Raw genomic sequence first — 16,402 nt, forward strand, 5'->3', positions numbered from 1 at the left:
CTTTACAAAGGGCAGTGTTATTTTTAATATACTGTCAGGACTCGGAAGTCTCAAATGCAACAGAGTCAGCCAGTTAGTGCATTGAGCCGCGTGAGGAAATGCAATTGCAGAAAATTGCAGCTACGGCATTTTGTGTTTATGATACGTAATTAACTCACTTATTGCCTTCAATAGCTTTTTCAGACCCCCATTCCTTAAATAGGGGGAGAGGTTCTGAAGAGTAGCAGAACTTCCCAATGAGAATTTAAATATAGGTGCATTTCAGAAGGGCACAGGTCAAGAACCACGTCTCTGCTCACCAGTCACCAAACATCTTGAATATGCTCTATCAAAATAGATTCCCACTTCTGCTTATTGGGTAAATATGGGAAACTAGTTTTTGGAAAATATTTCATGGATTATTTCATATCAAGATACTAATTCCTCAATACTGCTTAAAACTGAGTCCACTGACCCATTTTTTCCATCGAGTTGCAGATGATTATTTTTCCCCTATTTATTAAATAAAGGTGTGGGTGTGTGTTTATTTTCCTTGGAACCAATTTACAAAACAAATATGGTAAGTCATTGGAATTAGGCAAATGCTGCAAAATATGGTGGATAGTCATTTTTTAAATGACAATAAAGGGAACTTTGTGGTCCACATGCAAGCTAAGCATTGTAAAAATACCAAAAGTATATTGAGTTCAGCAGCCTAAGCCTGGTTTTGATTAGCTAAGAGGTTTTCTTATTTCTAGGAGAGAATTATATCCTAGAGTTTACATCCTCTTTCTCTGTGAGGGAAAAGAGGAGAACAGAGCCCTATTTGAGATTTTGATTCCTTCCAAAAGCTGAGACATGAGGGATGAAATGACCAGCAGCATGCGCTGTGCTAACAGGATTTCCCTAAGATATTGGACACCAGCATCCTCTAGGTATGATCATCTTGTACTCATACCAAAGGGGAGAAATAAAACAAATATTTGGGTAGTTTGAGAAAATACAGTGCTAAATACATAAATACAGAGCCTATTCCCAACTAAACTCTCTCTATATGTCTATCTTTAAAAAAAAGATTTTTTTTTTTTGCAAGATGCTTATCCACAAGGGGGTCTGGGTAGCATGACTTCATTACAAACTTTACAAATAGGAAATGTCCAGCACAAGAAAAACACAAAATTAAAGTAGGTGCTGAGTTAATCTTGAGCTTTTCAAATTGGTACTTAACAATTGTTTTAAAGAGAAACATTTATTTTAACCCAACAAAAAGTCTTACTCTAAAATTAATAAAGTTCGCTGTTAATCTCCCATGGCACTTTTTTTTTTTTTAAAGATTTTATTTATTTATTTGACAGAGAGAGACACAGCGAGAGAGGGAACACAAGCAGGGGGAGTGGAGAGGGAGAAGCAGACTTCCCACCGAGCAGGGAGCCCGATGCGGGGCTCGATCCCAGGACTCTGGGATCATCACCTAAGCCGAAGGCAGAAGCTTAACCGACTGAGCCACCCAGGTGCCCCCCCCATGGCACTTTTATTTGCGTTTTAAATCTCCCCAATGGCACTTTTATTTGGCATTGTGCACCTGTGTGTTTGGTACTCAGCACTAACAACTACTATGGACAACCAACCTCCCTCACCCTATGCCCCCAAAACCCACAAGGTTAATCGACACAAGAGGCCAAGCTGATTGTCAAGTCAGTACAACAGCCACTGATTTAACTAAAAGGCTGGAGTCAACCTACAGAAAATATTTGTTCCAGGCCGGTGGGTGGGGGGCTGTCCCTCCTCTCCCGTAGGGGTGCTCCCTCTGGCCTCTGACACCTGAGCACCGCCCACCTCCCCTCCTCCCAGTCTTCATCCTTTCTTTCCTTCTCCTTCTTGTCCTTCATTCCTGTCCTTGCTCTGGGTCAATATCAATAGACTGTATATCTTTTTCTTCTCTACAAATTCCTTGCTGCTCTCTGAGTACTTATAAAATCTCACTTTTAATGTCAGCATCTCCTCCGAAATTATCCAAATAATCTCTTTCCTTCCTGGAGGAGGCACCAACCTGTCTTTTCACATGTCCTGATTACACAACAAGAACTTCCACAGTGTTTTCCAAGGCTCTTACAATTTTTAGAGCATGAGATTTGGAAGAGAATCTGTTGTTTCTGTTTGTCCCTAGTGATCATTTGAACAGAACAGTGTCGTTATCCGAAATGTCTTAATTCATACATTAGGTAATATTAGATTAAAAGGGACGTGACTTCGGCTCTGAAATGCCCCCAGAGCTCCTCGCCCTTTCCAACGAGGCAGCACTCCAGTCTCCTGAATTAAGTCTGCTTCCCTTTAATGTTAAAGTGACATTAGTGAGCCTCTGCAATTCAGTGCTTCGTGCTTTAACCAAAAGAGGCGATGACTGTGTTCTCGAAGAGAAAGCTTTTATCTGCGCTCTCTTGTGACCAATGGCAAGCATTTTGACATTCCAAGATGGGGTGTGCTTGGAATGACTCATGACACAGGCTAGCAAGTCCAGGGCTCCAACACTCATGTGGGGCTTTTGAATTTATTTTATTATTGCTATTATTTTATTATTATTATTTTGCATGATGTCACCCACAAAGGTCTTTAGGCTTTTATTTGAAAACAACAATTGGACTAGAAAAGGATAGAAAGAAACAGGGTCTTTCAAATGCAGGGTCTTCCCTGGAGAGTGGAAACACAGCTGATGCTGAGTTATTTAATCCTGCCATGTAAATTATACTCACATGCAGGCCAATGGAAATAGTTACAGAAAATAAAAAAATCTGACTCCACTAAAAACGATTCCAGTTATAAAACGGAAGGGGATAAGGTGTATTCCTAGAATGTACAACAGGACTAAAATTTAGGGAGGCTGAGTGTGAGGCTGATGTAATCCACCCTAGAAAGACAGGGCTGGTCAGCCAGCAAGAGCAAAAGGAAGTAAGACCAGCCCACTGAATGGGCCTCCAGGTCCACATGCCGCATTTGGCTGCAAGACACAAAGAGGGAAGAGAGGAGAGATGTGGAGCCACAATGACGTGCCTTGGAGCATCCAGGCCAACAGCGCCTGCGAGGTGGCTAGGGCGGGAAAAGTACCTCCCGCTGCTTGGACCCCTGCTGGCAGGAATCTGAAAACCTCTCTCACAGAATCACTTCTCTCACCATCTTACCCCGTGTCAGAAATTTCCAGAATTAAGACCATTCCTTTGAGTCAAGGCACTGTCCGGAAAAGCATCAATCAAAAGTCACTGGTAAACAACAAGGGCCTAACTGGAAAGGAAAACAAGGGTCAGCTGTGGCCGGGAGGTGTGGCACCAGCCCCAAGAAGACCAGCCACTCCCTCACGCGTGTAATGGGGCAGTCGGAGTACGAGCTGCCTCTCCCAAGAGCATGACTACATTTCCAAGCTACAAGTTTCTCGGTTTGGATGATTCATCTCTGAGATAAGAAGTCGTTATTTCCAGGGGCGCCTGGGTGGCTCAGTCAGTTAAGCATCCAACTCTTGGTCTCAGCTCAGGTCATGATCTTGGGGTCGTGGGATCCAGCCCCATGTCAGGCTCTGCTCTCAGCCCAGGATCTGCTTGAGATTCTCTCCCTCCCCCTCTGCCTCTCCCCCAACTCACATGCGCACTCACTCGTGCTCTTCCTCTCAATAAAAAAATCTTTAAAAAAAAGTCATTATTTCCATATTTGAAACTGTGAGATTGGAATGTTGCTCAGCAAATGTTTTTGCATCCCATAGCCTTTCCAACGAGGTATCCTAAACTGCCACACTGACTTCCTGAGTGACTTGCTTTGGCCATTGGAATGTGAATGGATATGACGCAGGTAGAAGCTTCAAGGCACCTGCCCAGCCTGCGCAATCTCCTGCACTCAGGTGATCCACCACGTAAGAACACGTCCTGGGTGGCCGCTCCCACGTTGCCTTGGCCTCCAGAACAAGCACGCCTGGAGAGACCTGAACCCAGCCCACAATATCAAGTCAAATCCAGTAATCAGGGAGCACAAAGCAGAGCCACCTCGCCAAGCCCGGTGCAGATTAGCCAAATCACAGCTGACCAGCAGAAATGTGGATCTTGGGATAAGTATTTGTTGAATTAGCTATCCAACTGGAACCACTTGTTACATAGGATGCTTATGTCAACAACTCACTAAAACAAAACCAAATCCACGCATGAACAGAGGGAAAGCTAATGTCAGTGTTTATTGTAAGCACTTCACCTGCTTATGCAGTAAATATCTGAACGCCTAGTAGGTGCCAGTCCCCATGCTGGGTTCAAGGGATGAAATGATGGACTACGATGAACACAGTCTTTGCCTTCCTACATATGATAGTCAATACTACTTACGGTGAATCAGGACTAATGCTATAAATTACACAAGATTGAGAACGACTTCCTTTTGTGAATAAATGCGTTTTTCTCAATTCCTTGCTCATTCTGGTACATTTACAGCCCTGCTAGTTTTATTAGAAAAAGACTCTTAGAAATCACTAGATCACTAACATGTTCATAATAATGCCCTATTGATTTATTGTATGAGCACTAAGTGGCATCTTCAATCCACTCAAAGAACTATCTCTAGACCAGCAGCGTAAGGATCATCTAGGAATTTGTTAAAAATGAAAAATTTGGACCCCGTCCCAAATCTACTAAATCAAAAACCTGGGGCTAGGGCCCACAACCTGTATTTTAATTAGTCCGCCAGGTCATTCTGACTGATGCATGCTCAAGTTTGAGAAACACCAGACTAGAATAATATTCTCGAACATCTTTCTAAATGGCACCAAGGTGGCCTCAAAAATTCCCCTGAATGTTTGCTTTCTCCTGGGAAATGGCTTACCAATTCAAAATACTCAACAAGGATTTTCCAGAGGGTAAGAAGTTTCTGAGAATGCACAAGGCCTGTCTTCCTCATTTAAATAGAGGTTATCTGAGCATTTCGAAGTTAAAATAGAATGGAGTGCAGTTGGCCTTTTCAGGTTATATTCAGAATGCTGTTTCTCCCCTGAATTGAGATGTTGAGGGCTCATCTCAGGAAGAAGGTAGCGTCCAGAAGGGGATTAATGAGGCAGATACCGAAGACAGTATCTAAGCTAAGACACCACGCTTCCTGGGGCTTATCTCAGAGATACTGATTTTGCACATTAGGAGAAAGCCTCTCCCCCACCTTACCAGACTATATGCAATTTGGCAGACAAGCTCTGCAGGATTGCAAGGGGGAAAAAAAAAGCATTACTTTCAAAAATTGATTTCATTAAAATCCCTCAGTGCCTCTGGTTTAGACTCATTGCTTTTTTAATGCAGTAAGAAAAAAATTTTGTCATGAATTAAAAATCAATGAAGTTAATAAACACATTTAAGTTGAAAACTGACTTTTATGAACTTAATTTTCCTGAATCTACTCCTTTAAGGCACATTAAAATGTCCATGATAAACTCCATTTTTCTTCCACCATCACTTCACATTTTCTCCAGAATTCCATGGAACATCATCCCTGTTTTTATGAACACAGACCTATATTTGAAAATGGGCTAATGCTACTTCAGGTGGCTCAAAGGTTTCTCTTAAATTTTAACCTTTCTTTGGACCACATGTACAAGTTTAATATTTGTGGATAACTCTCAGCATGCAAATAGAGTCTACATATGAAGTATGACAGCTGACCGTGGAAAAGAAAGTAAACCTCAAGCCTGTGCTCTGTCTCTTCACATTGTCTTAGGCAAATGCAAGAGATCTCAATGCAAAACCCTGACTCGCCCACGCACAGGTGGCTACGTCAGATATGAGAAGCAGTGTGTTCTCATTAATGAAAACATATTCTATTAGGAGCAATAAAACGAAAATGAAGCCACTCATTTGCTTCATGTGGGTAATTCACTCCATTGTGCACTGTAACTCTATCAACTGCACTCTACCCATTTCTGAACAATCTCCTTCTCATAAAGGGGGAAAATAGGTTTGTCTATACTACTAATTGCATTTCAAATCATTGTAATTTGGAAGTCAGAAAAGTAATTCTCCCAACAATTACTTATATTTATATTTTGCTTGACAAGTAAACAGAAATTGCCCGTTGGCTAAATAAATCCATTAGTCATATAAGCCTGCAATTTGAACAGGTGGGGTTTTTTTCTTCCCTCACTCACAGCAAAAATAAAATCGACTCTCTGCTACAATAGCACGAGGTGGATCCCATTTGTCCCTCAGATTGCACTGAGTCTCTGATGGGTCCCCTTACCTCAATCCTCTGCACTGTACCCAGAATCACCACCACTTCATTCCCTTATAACCCAACAATACCCAAATTGCATCATTTATACAGACCCTTTTCGATCTTTGTGAGGAAGGATGGATAAATAAATGCTTTCAAAGGACTCTGAAGGATTTCTGAGCCATCTTATGGTAAAAGCAGGAGCAATAAAGGCTCTATTTCCATCCGTGTTTCAGGATTCCTTTATTTCTCTCTATCAGAGCTCTGATATCGTGCACAATGTCAAGTTTTAACTTGGAACAAGATGTAAATGGCTGGTTATGATCTAAATGAATTCTGAGTCTCCAAATACCTTTCTTCAGCACTTAATCTGCTCCAAGAGAAATGATATAAAGTAATTAAATCCAAATATGGGATAGAATGCAAAATTCATGAGTATGCTAAGATAAAATACAAGGCTTCAAACAAGTTACCCACTTACATCACAGACCCTCAAGTGGTATACTTGTACCATGATGGGCACTTTAATGGAAAACTTGGAATAAGTAGTAGTCTAGCATTTTATCCATTGATTACATCTGCATTTTATTAAGCCTTCCCATCTAAAACTGTAAATGTCAGGCCCTGAAGTAACAGACAGCTACTGAATCCCCAGGAAGGCAGCCCACAGAGATTGATCCACAGGATGAAAAACAGCCACTTGATATGACGGCATCTCTCAAGTGCAGAGCATCTCAAGAGTTAAGCCACACCCAGCGCTTGGTTTCTATTCCTGATTAAAGTGCAATGATGGTAATCTCCTAAAATCAGCTGACATAGCTGCAGGAAGAGAATCAAAGCAAGTGATCCCCAGACACTGCCATCTACCACTAATCCTGGAATCATTGCTAAGATTAATGCATTCTGTTTTGTTTTGTTTTTTTTCAAAAGTCTTAACTAGGGAAGGATGTTGGAGAAGCTCACATGTTCACTAGCCCTAAGTATTCCCAGCTTCTGTGACTTCTACCTTCTTGGCATTTCGCTGAGCCTTATTAGTCAGATCTAACTCCTCAAGGCATGATGAAAGAGTTCTACAAAGGTATCTCCTTATTGTTCAGTGACCTAAAAAATAACCCTAGAGAACTGCTAAAATCAAAAACACAAGAAACAATGGGTGTTGGCGAGGATGCGGAGAAAGGGGAAATGCTCATGCACTGTTGGTGGGAATGCAAGCTGGTGCAGCCACTCTGGAAAACAGTATGGAGGTTCCTCAGAAAGTTAAAAATAGAACTATTCTATGATCCAGCAATCACACTACTGGGTATTCACCCAGAGAAAATGAAAACACTAATCTGAAAAGATATGTGCACGCCCATGTTTACCGCAGCATTATTTACAATAGCCAAGATATGGAAGCAACACAAGGGTCCATTGGTAGATGAATGGTTAAAGAATTGATGAGTGTGTGTGTGTGTGATGCAATATTATTCAGTGGTGTGTGTGTGTGTGTGTATATATATTCCATCATATGGAATTTGATCCATAATCCATATAATGGAATATTATTCAGCCATAAAAAAGAATGAGATCTTGTCATCTGTGACAATATGGAAGGTCCCAGAGGGTATTATGCTCAGTGAAATAAGTCAGACAGAGAAAGACAAATACCATATGATTTCACTCATATGTGGACTCTAAAACACAAAAACAAATAAAAAGAAGAAACAGACCCATAAATACAGAGAACAAACTGATGGCTGTCCGAGGGAAGGAGGGTGGGGAGATGGGCAAAGTGGGTGAAGGGCTGTGGGAGAGACAAGCTTCCAGTTACGGACGAACGAGTCCCGGGGGCGAAAGGCACAGCAGAGGGAATCTGGTCACTGGTGGGGTAACAGTGTCGTGTGGTGACGGATGGGAGCGTGCTTGTGGTGAGCACAGAGTGCTGCATAGACCTGTGAGTCACTCGGTTGCACACCTGAAACTAACGTAACATTGTGTGTCAACTACACTTCAATTTAAAAAAAAAATAATAACCCAGATTTGTACTGCATTGTATGCTGTGAAAGAGCCGGATGTTATTCATTGAATTGGTGCTTTGAAGAAAGCCAAAGCATTTTTCTTTTCCAGAGGGAATTACATGGACTTTTCCTGTAAGCATATTCTTACATGCATTCTTCACTCGCTGAGAACCACCCATGTGACCGAGCCTCCTTGGTCCCCCAAAAGCTCTGCCACTGTCCCTTCTTACTTTTTGCCCAACAATACAGAAACCCTGAGTTGGGGTCAGAGGAGTGAGTCTGGACCCCATCCCCCCAGAGCTGCCGTGAGCCGTGAGGTGCCAGGCGGAGGACCGCGAGGGCACACGAGGAGCGCGCGGGGCTGCGTAAGGCAGGTGTGTGTCCAGGGCACTAGCCGTCAGAGTAAGGAGGGAAAACAGGTAAACACACTCCGCCTCTGAGGGACACATAGAACTCTGCACTCAGAGTACCTGGGAAGAAACTAATTTCCGGTACATGTATATGTTTTTATTGGACCATGCTTTTGAGTCTTAACCAGCCTGCATGGGGTGGGGGAGTGCTCCCTAAAACGGGGATGAACGGGAATTCGACTCCATGTTTATCAGCCCTGTTTATCAAGGCAAGGGCCAGCGACATTTCCAATGATATTATCCAGAACTTGGCATTGGGAAAAGAACACAAGAAAAACAGGCTCATAAAATATGTCCCCTGTCTCTTGCAGCCTGGGTTGATTAACTGTGTGTGGTTTGCTCTTTGGTCCAGGGGGAGGAAACAGCATGAGGAAAATAGACTAATATATTTCTCATAATCTCACGGATTTCTTTAATTCTTGTCTCTTCATGTTGCTTCTCATGCCCCGTCTACACCATGGCACCCTTGTGACATCATCCCTATCATTTCGACACAACTTGGCAAGTCCTATTTGCTTACAGCTTTTTTTTTTATAACTCTCTGATGAATGCAACCACCTGCAAAAATCAAAGCAGCAAAACAAACAACAGAAAAGACCAATCAAAACAAAACAAAGAGTCTTCTGAAAGCACTGAGTTTGAGCACAAGGAGAGCTTGACATTGCCACTTGAGGGTGCTATGGGAACTCCGAACTGCACGTCTGCTCAGCCCTTCCTTCGGATCACACCATTTCTGCATTCAACGATGGCACGGGAAATGAGCCGCCCTTCCCATGAAAAGGAAGACCGCTGCTCTATAAATGCTTTAAATGCTCTCAGAAATATTAAAAGTCAAGTCAGTAAATGAACCATAACTCTGCCTTCTCATTTATTGAAGAGTCAGATATTCCTGGGGGCCGGGGGAGGGCCAATAATGAGCCAAATGTCCATTCATCATGGAGGTCAGACATATCCCATGGACGGCTTTGTTTGCCATGAACTTTGTGGCTCAGAAGGGATCCTCAATCAGCTTTAGCCTTGTTTATCCACTGCGCCCCTGTGAATGGAAAACTAAACTGGCCTCGATGAAAAGGGGGACCAGCAAGGGAGCCGCTGAAAGGGAGAGGGGGACGTGAGTATAAGCGAGCTTTATTTGGCCTAGATTGGCTTATTCTACCTATCTCTCCCCCTCCCTCGACCCGTCCTCCTTCCAGGATAAAAAGGAACCCAGAGAGCAGAGGCTAGGCTATGACAGCAGACACACTTTCTGGGGAAACATGGAATGAATTGGGGACACAGGGTGGTAGCCTCACGACGGTCATGTCAGCACGAGCCTTCTTGGGGAGCAAGCACTTCATGTTCTGTGTACAGTTATTCACTAATTTGGAAAAAGCAGCTTTACATTTTCAGTCATATTTTAAAACATGCACGTGTTTATATAAATGGGCAGTGCATCTGGGAAGCGAGGACATCCACGGGTCCATTAGACACCTCCATGTGAGCTCTGAATTTAATTAATCAACTTTTGATCCATGAAGGGTTTTGTTGATGAGTAAGAACAGATTCAATGGCAGGGAGGGGGGGACTTTATTATCTCACTCTAATTTGAGAAGGTCTGTGGGGTGGGTATCACAGAGCTGGGATTCCACCCCGGTGCTGAGTGCTTCGTTGTATGAGAACATGCACACTGGTCCTCTGTACATTCGCTGCTGGCAATTTGATGAGTCACATACTTCCAGCATGTCCTGGGAAGTTGTGAAGTTGAATTTCCAGATGGCACAATCATAGCCTTACTTCAAAGCCTCGCTCAGAAGCCACTTCCTCCACAAGGCCTTCCACGATTTTCTGTGAATCTGTGGAATCCTCGTAACATCTCTAAGTACCTGCTTCACAAAACACACAATCCTCCTCCTTGTGCCATTCATTCATTTATTCACGCAGCACATCTTACTGAGCATTTACTACGGCGGCTCAGGTCTCATCTCTCCCATTAAAAGCTCCTTAGCAACAAGACTTGTGTCTTACTAAGGTTCAGGCAAGGAACCCCGTGGCAGACAGAGTAGGTGCTCAAATTACAGGGAAGTTCATTTATGCCACGCTTATCTCCAACAGTCTTCACAGAGGTGATGGACTGGAAGATACGGTCCAGGAATCCGCTGGGAGGAGCTCCGATGGGGGATCCACTGGGACACCAGCGATATGAAGATGCTCTTCCGCGCTTTAAAGAGACTGTGGGCCACAATCCAGCAGCGGGTCATGCTATTTCTGAAACTGGTATATGATTTTAGAGAAAATTTTGAAAACCAGCCACACTGTGTTTTCCTTCTGCATGTGCACTGGGCTCTTCCCAGACAGGCTCACTGCTGGATGCCTTCCTGGATGTCCTCCCCACGGCAAAGGCTCCTTGAAAGGAGGGACTGCTTCCAACAGTCTGCCTCTCTGCTCATAAACAGTGTCCATCCCAGTTTGTGGGATCCTGGAGGCAAACAGTAACACCAGTGGTGTTCAACCAGCTATCTACTCATTTATTCACCTAGTAAGCCATTTTTAAAAACGAAGCCCTGTTTTTAATTACAGCATCAGTGATTCTTTAAAAACAACTCCGTAAATATTTGCTTGAAGGGCCACCTGTGAAGCCCAGAAAAATCCACATGGCTCCGGGCCAGAGCCTCTGGATGAGCCTGCCATGTGGTCCCAGGAGATTTTCACTGTTGGCTTCAACAATGATTCCGTCTCAGTGAACACTTGAGAATGCTAACAGGGAAAATGAATTTATGGGATGTAAACAGGCTAAAGTCTTTCCTCCGAGGTACCTGCCGGGGTCAAAGTTGGTCCTGGTCAGTTACCTCTCTCCTCTCTGGTTCCTGGGAAGGCTGCCTTCTTACGAGCTCAAAGCTGGTCCTATACAGTTCACTCCCCGCATTTGTAACTGACATGATTTTGCACCGAGCCTGGGGATTTCCAAATGTCTCCATCGAGATTCAGGGGTCTAACTCAACCTTGAGCTGGAAAAGGCTAAGATGGTGCAACGTAACAGTATTATGCAGCTTGGAATATTCTCAAATAAGTTAGGTCTTGATTTCCTTTTGTCTTGGGATCTAATTTGTACTGACATGGCTGATGACCAGGCACACACACCGAAGATGTGCCTGCTGGGTCTCTAGATGCCAAGGAACGTCACCGATGCACTAGGGCACACAGGACGGGTACGTGGAGAGACATCAGGGTGGGCACATTCCTGTCACCATGCCATCTCACTACATACAACAGACCTTCCAGAGACACTCAAGTACAGCAAGTGACTACGAAGGTGGCAATTCTGTTCGGAAATCCTATTTCCTAGTGGAAAATCTCTCCTGCTTGAATGAGCAGAATATTTGCAACACAGATGAGCCATCTGCTCTCCATTTCTTGCCCTACTTCCCACAGAAGGGCATAAATGGTGCCCAGAGCATGTCTGCATGTGTGCAGTCCAAGCTAGGGCTCTTCCTACATCTCATACGCCCATTATTCATGGATAACTTCACAAATGGCAGAACGAAAACCCTAACTCAGGCCCTCAACATGGCTGTAGGCAAGACATTTGAAGCTCAGGCCCAAATAGTTTCTCATTGGAGATTGCGATTAACACTCACTCTAGAGGATTGTTAAAAGCATTTTTAAAATTTGTATGATGTTTGTTTTAACACACACACACACGCACACACACTCACAAACAAGGATCTGTTGGCTTTTCATCAGTCTCCCTGGTGCCACACCATTACTGTCCTTTTGGCCAATGGGTTCACGTGTATGTGACCGTCTATCCATGTCTCAAACACTTCATGTTTGCCAAGGAGTCGAACAAGGAGAGTTGTTCTGCTATCTGTATCAGTATAGATAATGAATACATTGCACGGAAGGTGTGAAAAGGGCAAGTGGTACCATTATGGTCAATGGAAATCATCTTTGTGGGTATCAATGGATCAGACAAGATTAAAAAACATTCATTCTGTGCCTTTATTATAATTCTGAGCTTCTTCGTGCTTTTATGTCCTCCATATGGCCTTTCTAGGTGTGTTTAAATTGATAAATGCTTCCTGGGTAAAAGCATCTTGCCAGATGATCAGTACCTATAGACAGAATTTGTCCACCAGAAGCTGGATACCTCAGTCCCTGATTTTAGTACAATCACCACAAGTGATTCCTGCAAGGAAAAAGGAAAGATTTTTTTTTGCTCTCATGGGGGGCAGAAGTAAATGAGTGGTGTCAGGGAGACATCACTCAGGCTTGCGTTACTGGTTCATTATCCATAATGAATGAAGTGATTCACATAATTTCACATGGAGAGCTGCAGTAATTATTGTATCATTGCTATATATGAGAGGTGATGAATTCTAGAGTGCAACTTACTCACTGTATTTATTTTCAAGTCTCAGAGCAAATCCACTACTTTACCACACCACAATTCTTTCCTAATAAAAGCTTTTCATTCTCTCATTCCAAGATGGCACAGAAGAATACATCATGCACCCCAGCTAATGATTATCCAGTGAGTGATTTCTCCACAAAAACCGGTAAAGACTTGACCCCCAAAACGCAGACCCCAGGAAAAACTCTTAGGGTTGAAAATCTTAAGAGACACAGGGGTTGCTGCATCCAGGGGGCTCAGGATTGGGTGGAAAACCAAGATCTGGGAGCAGGTCAGGTTGAAACTGTGGGCATTGGCCACTGGTATCTGTCTTAGCTTCAGAAAAGGTCAGTTCTCCCAATTTGGATTGGATGGGGATAGGACTCTGAATTCAATGATTAGGACTGACCAAACAAACCGAGAGAATGATCTTCTCAAGCTTCTATCAGTTGAGTCTTTACGACACAAAAGCAACCTTCCAGTAAGCGGAGGATAGAAGGGCAAGGAGAATGGAAACAAAGGGGAAGCGAAGTGACCATCCAGCATCAGGAGGAGGGGTGACGGGAGGCTCACAGACGCCCAGACATGTGCGAGGACCACTTGCTTGTCCTGCGCCTGTTGCATGTTCTGGGACATTCAAAGATGGCGTCTCGTGTATTGATGACTGTTGCAAGAATGGAGTAAGAACGCATACTAATAAAAAGGTAAGTGTGATGCTGCACCGCTGAGTTATGCATGTTCAGGCTCTAAAACAAATTCTATCTTAAGTCAAAAGCAGGTTAAAGAGGAACTGCTGAGCTCAACTGCCGCACACACACATACACACACACACGCACAGAAAGGAGGGAGGGAGGAAGGCAGTCCCCTGACCTGAGTTTGCTTCAGGGGACCTTGGCTCTAGCAATGTTGGACAGAGGTGTCCTAAAGGCCCAGTGAGGGTGTGGAGCGCGTCCCACGTCCTCATCCGTATCACCTTAGACAAGTCTCACGTCTTCCCTGGATGTCCGTTGCCTCAGCTACAAACCTGAAGGGTTGGAACAGCGAGACACTCGAGGTTGCTTCCTGCTGTGAGCTCTATGAAAAGCACTAGCAGCGGCGGAAACCCCTTTCTCGCTCTGAAAGGAACTGAGCAGGTACAGCTCTGTCTCCAGCTAAAAATAGTGTTCAGTTTCTGGGAAGGAACAAACTTAGCTTGACAACAGTTATGTAGAAAAATGTGGCCTAGATAGTTGGCCCCACACTTAATAAGACGTCATGTGATACAGCTATAAATGCGACTACTCAAACTGGGGGGCTCACGCCATTCATAGTGATCATCTCTGAGCTCTCTACCACCCTCATCACAGCAGAAATAGGCCACCGTGTCTCCAGAAAGATGTACTATTTGATGCCTATAAGCGAACTCAACTTCATCAATTTTATTCAAAGGAATGAAAGGACAAGCAAGTGGTCCTCGCACATGTCTGGGCGTCTGTGAGCCTCCCGTCACCCCTCCTCCTGATGCAAGTAAGAACAAGCAATATGTATTACAAACAGCTTCTTCGGTTTATTTTACTATGACATGGTTTCTAGAGCCTTTTGACATTTGAATAAAATGGAATGAAAAGGAACGAAAACCAGTAAAAAGAGGCACTTGGAGCCTGTATGTAGGATATATGTTAAGATCCTGCTGGTTTCCAAAGAGAGCCTTGATCATGAACAGCACATGCTCTTTGTTTTCTAGAAAATTCATCAACCAAGAAATATGGGCAACCACAGTTGAACTCAAAATCATTCAAGGTGACAAATACCTCTGCATGGAAGACACATGCAGACGAAGAGACTGTAGATACAAGGTCACCTCTTCATGGGGAAGGTTTCGAGCCTCCAGGGCACGTGCGGCGCTGTGGTCAATACAAGGAACGATCTCTCCGCACCCAGGTGGTGAGGCGGGAGACCTATCGCATGTCGAAGTTAAACAGGAACGTTGACACTGGAAGAGGGCTTGGAGATGATTCTGTCTGACCTTGTTCATGGGAAGACAAGGGAACAGGCTGGGAATGTGAGAGGCTTCTCTGCCGAGTCAAATCCCCATGCAGAGGGACAAAAAGAGAGAGAATGACAGAAGAAGAGAGAGAGGGAAAGCGACAGAGAGAGACAAAGACAGAGAACACACATTTTCTTTTTTCTTAACTGCAGACGTGTTCACACTCTAGGGATGCGCAGGTTAAGTTCCTCCTTACACAGGTTCCCTGTGGGGTCAGCTGTGATTGGTGGTATTACTGCCTGGGATGGCCTCAGATTAGGAGCGGAGCCCATTAAGCAAAAAGAGCTAACTGTCCCCGCATAACAAAGCCGCTGGTTGAGGAGAGGGTGGAGATAAAGATCTCTTTAGAAACAAATGAGAAAAAAAACTGAACACCTAGAACAATCTGGTAAAGCCCGTGTTTCTTTTCTCAGAATCTTGTATTTAAATATATAAAACAAAATCCATTGGATTACAAAGAAAACCCATTATTTCAAAATACAGTTGTAACTATACCAAAAATAAACTTATACTGATGAATTAATGATCCACACTAGAATACATTAAAAGCATAGACAGGTTAAAGTGCTGTTTTTAAAGTTATATTAGTGTAATGTTTCTTCTGGCTGAGCTAAATTAATAATATTTAATGTTGGGGTGGTCCTTGACAAGGAAACATGCCCATCAAGCTGGATACCCAATTTCCACTTTTTCATTTTGACCACTGGAAGAATGCAACCCCTATTTTGAGAAGATACATAATTATAAGCAGAATGAACGTTTTCATAACTCACTTCATAAGGAAAAGACATCGTGGTCTCCAGAAACACTAGATTCTCCAAAGGTTTTGACTTAACCTCGAATGGAGAACACATGACTTGCAGTCTTGTGGCTGAAAGACTAATGAGCATTGGATTGCCCGTGATTCACTGATCTAATACTATTCATTCGGATTAATCCTCCTGATGATAAAATAGAATATGCTAGAACGGAAAAAAAAAAAGAAAAGACCAGGATTGCCTGGGACTGACCAGCTCTGGCCACACATTTGAGCACATGCAGACGGTGCCAGGCCTCTGCAGCAGGGTCAGTGCTCAAGACAACCACGGTTCCGAGTGAGCGGTGAGAGTAACTATCTTGAGACATCTTCAAATTGTCATCGTGATATGAAAATATATGTGATTTCTACTTGTCACAGGCACTAGACTGTTTTTCCTACAGACATACTGAAGGGAAGATATGGTTCAGTTAGACACCGGTAAAAACGTTTTCTTTCATTCAAGATCCCCTGAAATCCCACGTTAAGAAGTCTTGCCACAGGGTCTGAGATGAGAAGGAGAGGTCTGGGTCTAAGGTCTAAGAGAAGGGTTCCCCACAATGAGGAAGACCCAGGAACTTTAGGAACAAAGAACTCGACACAAAG

Source organism: Leptonychotes weddellii, chromosome 12 (genome assembly GCF_054177405.1).
Source record: "Leptonychotes weddellii isolate Sample4059 chromosome 12, ASM5417740v2, whole genome shotgun sequence".
NCBI classification, from domain to species: Eukaryota; Metazoa; Chordata; class Mammalia; order Carnivora; family Phocidae; genus Leptonychotes; species Leptonychotes weddellii.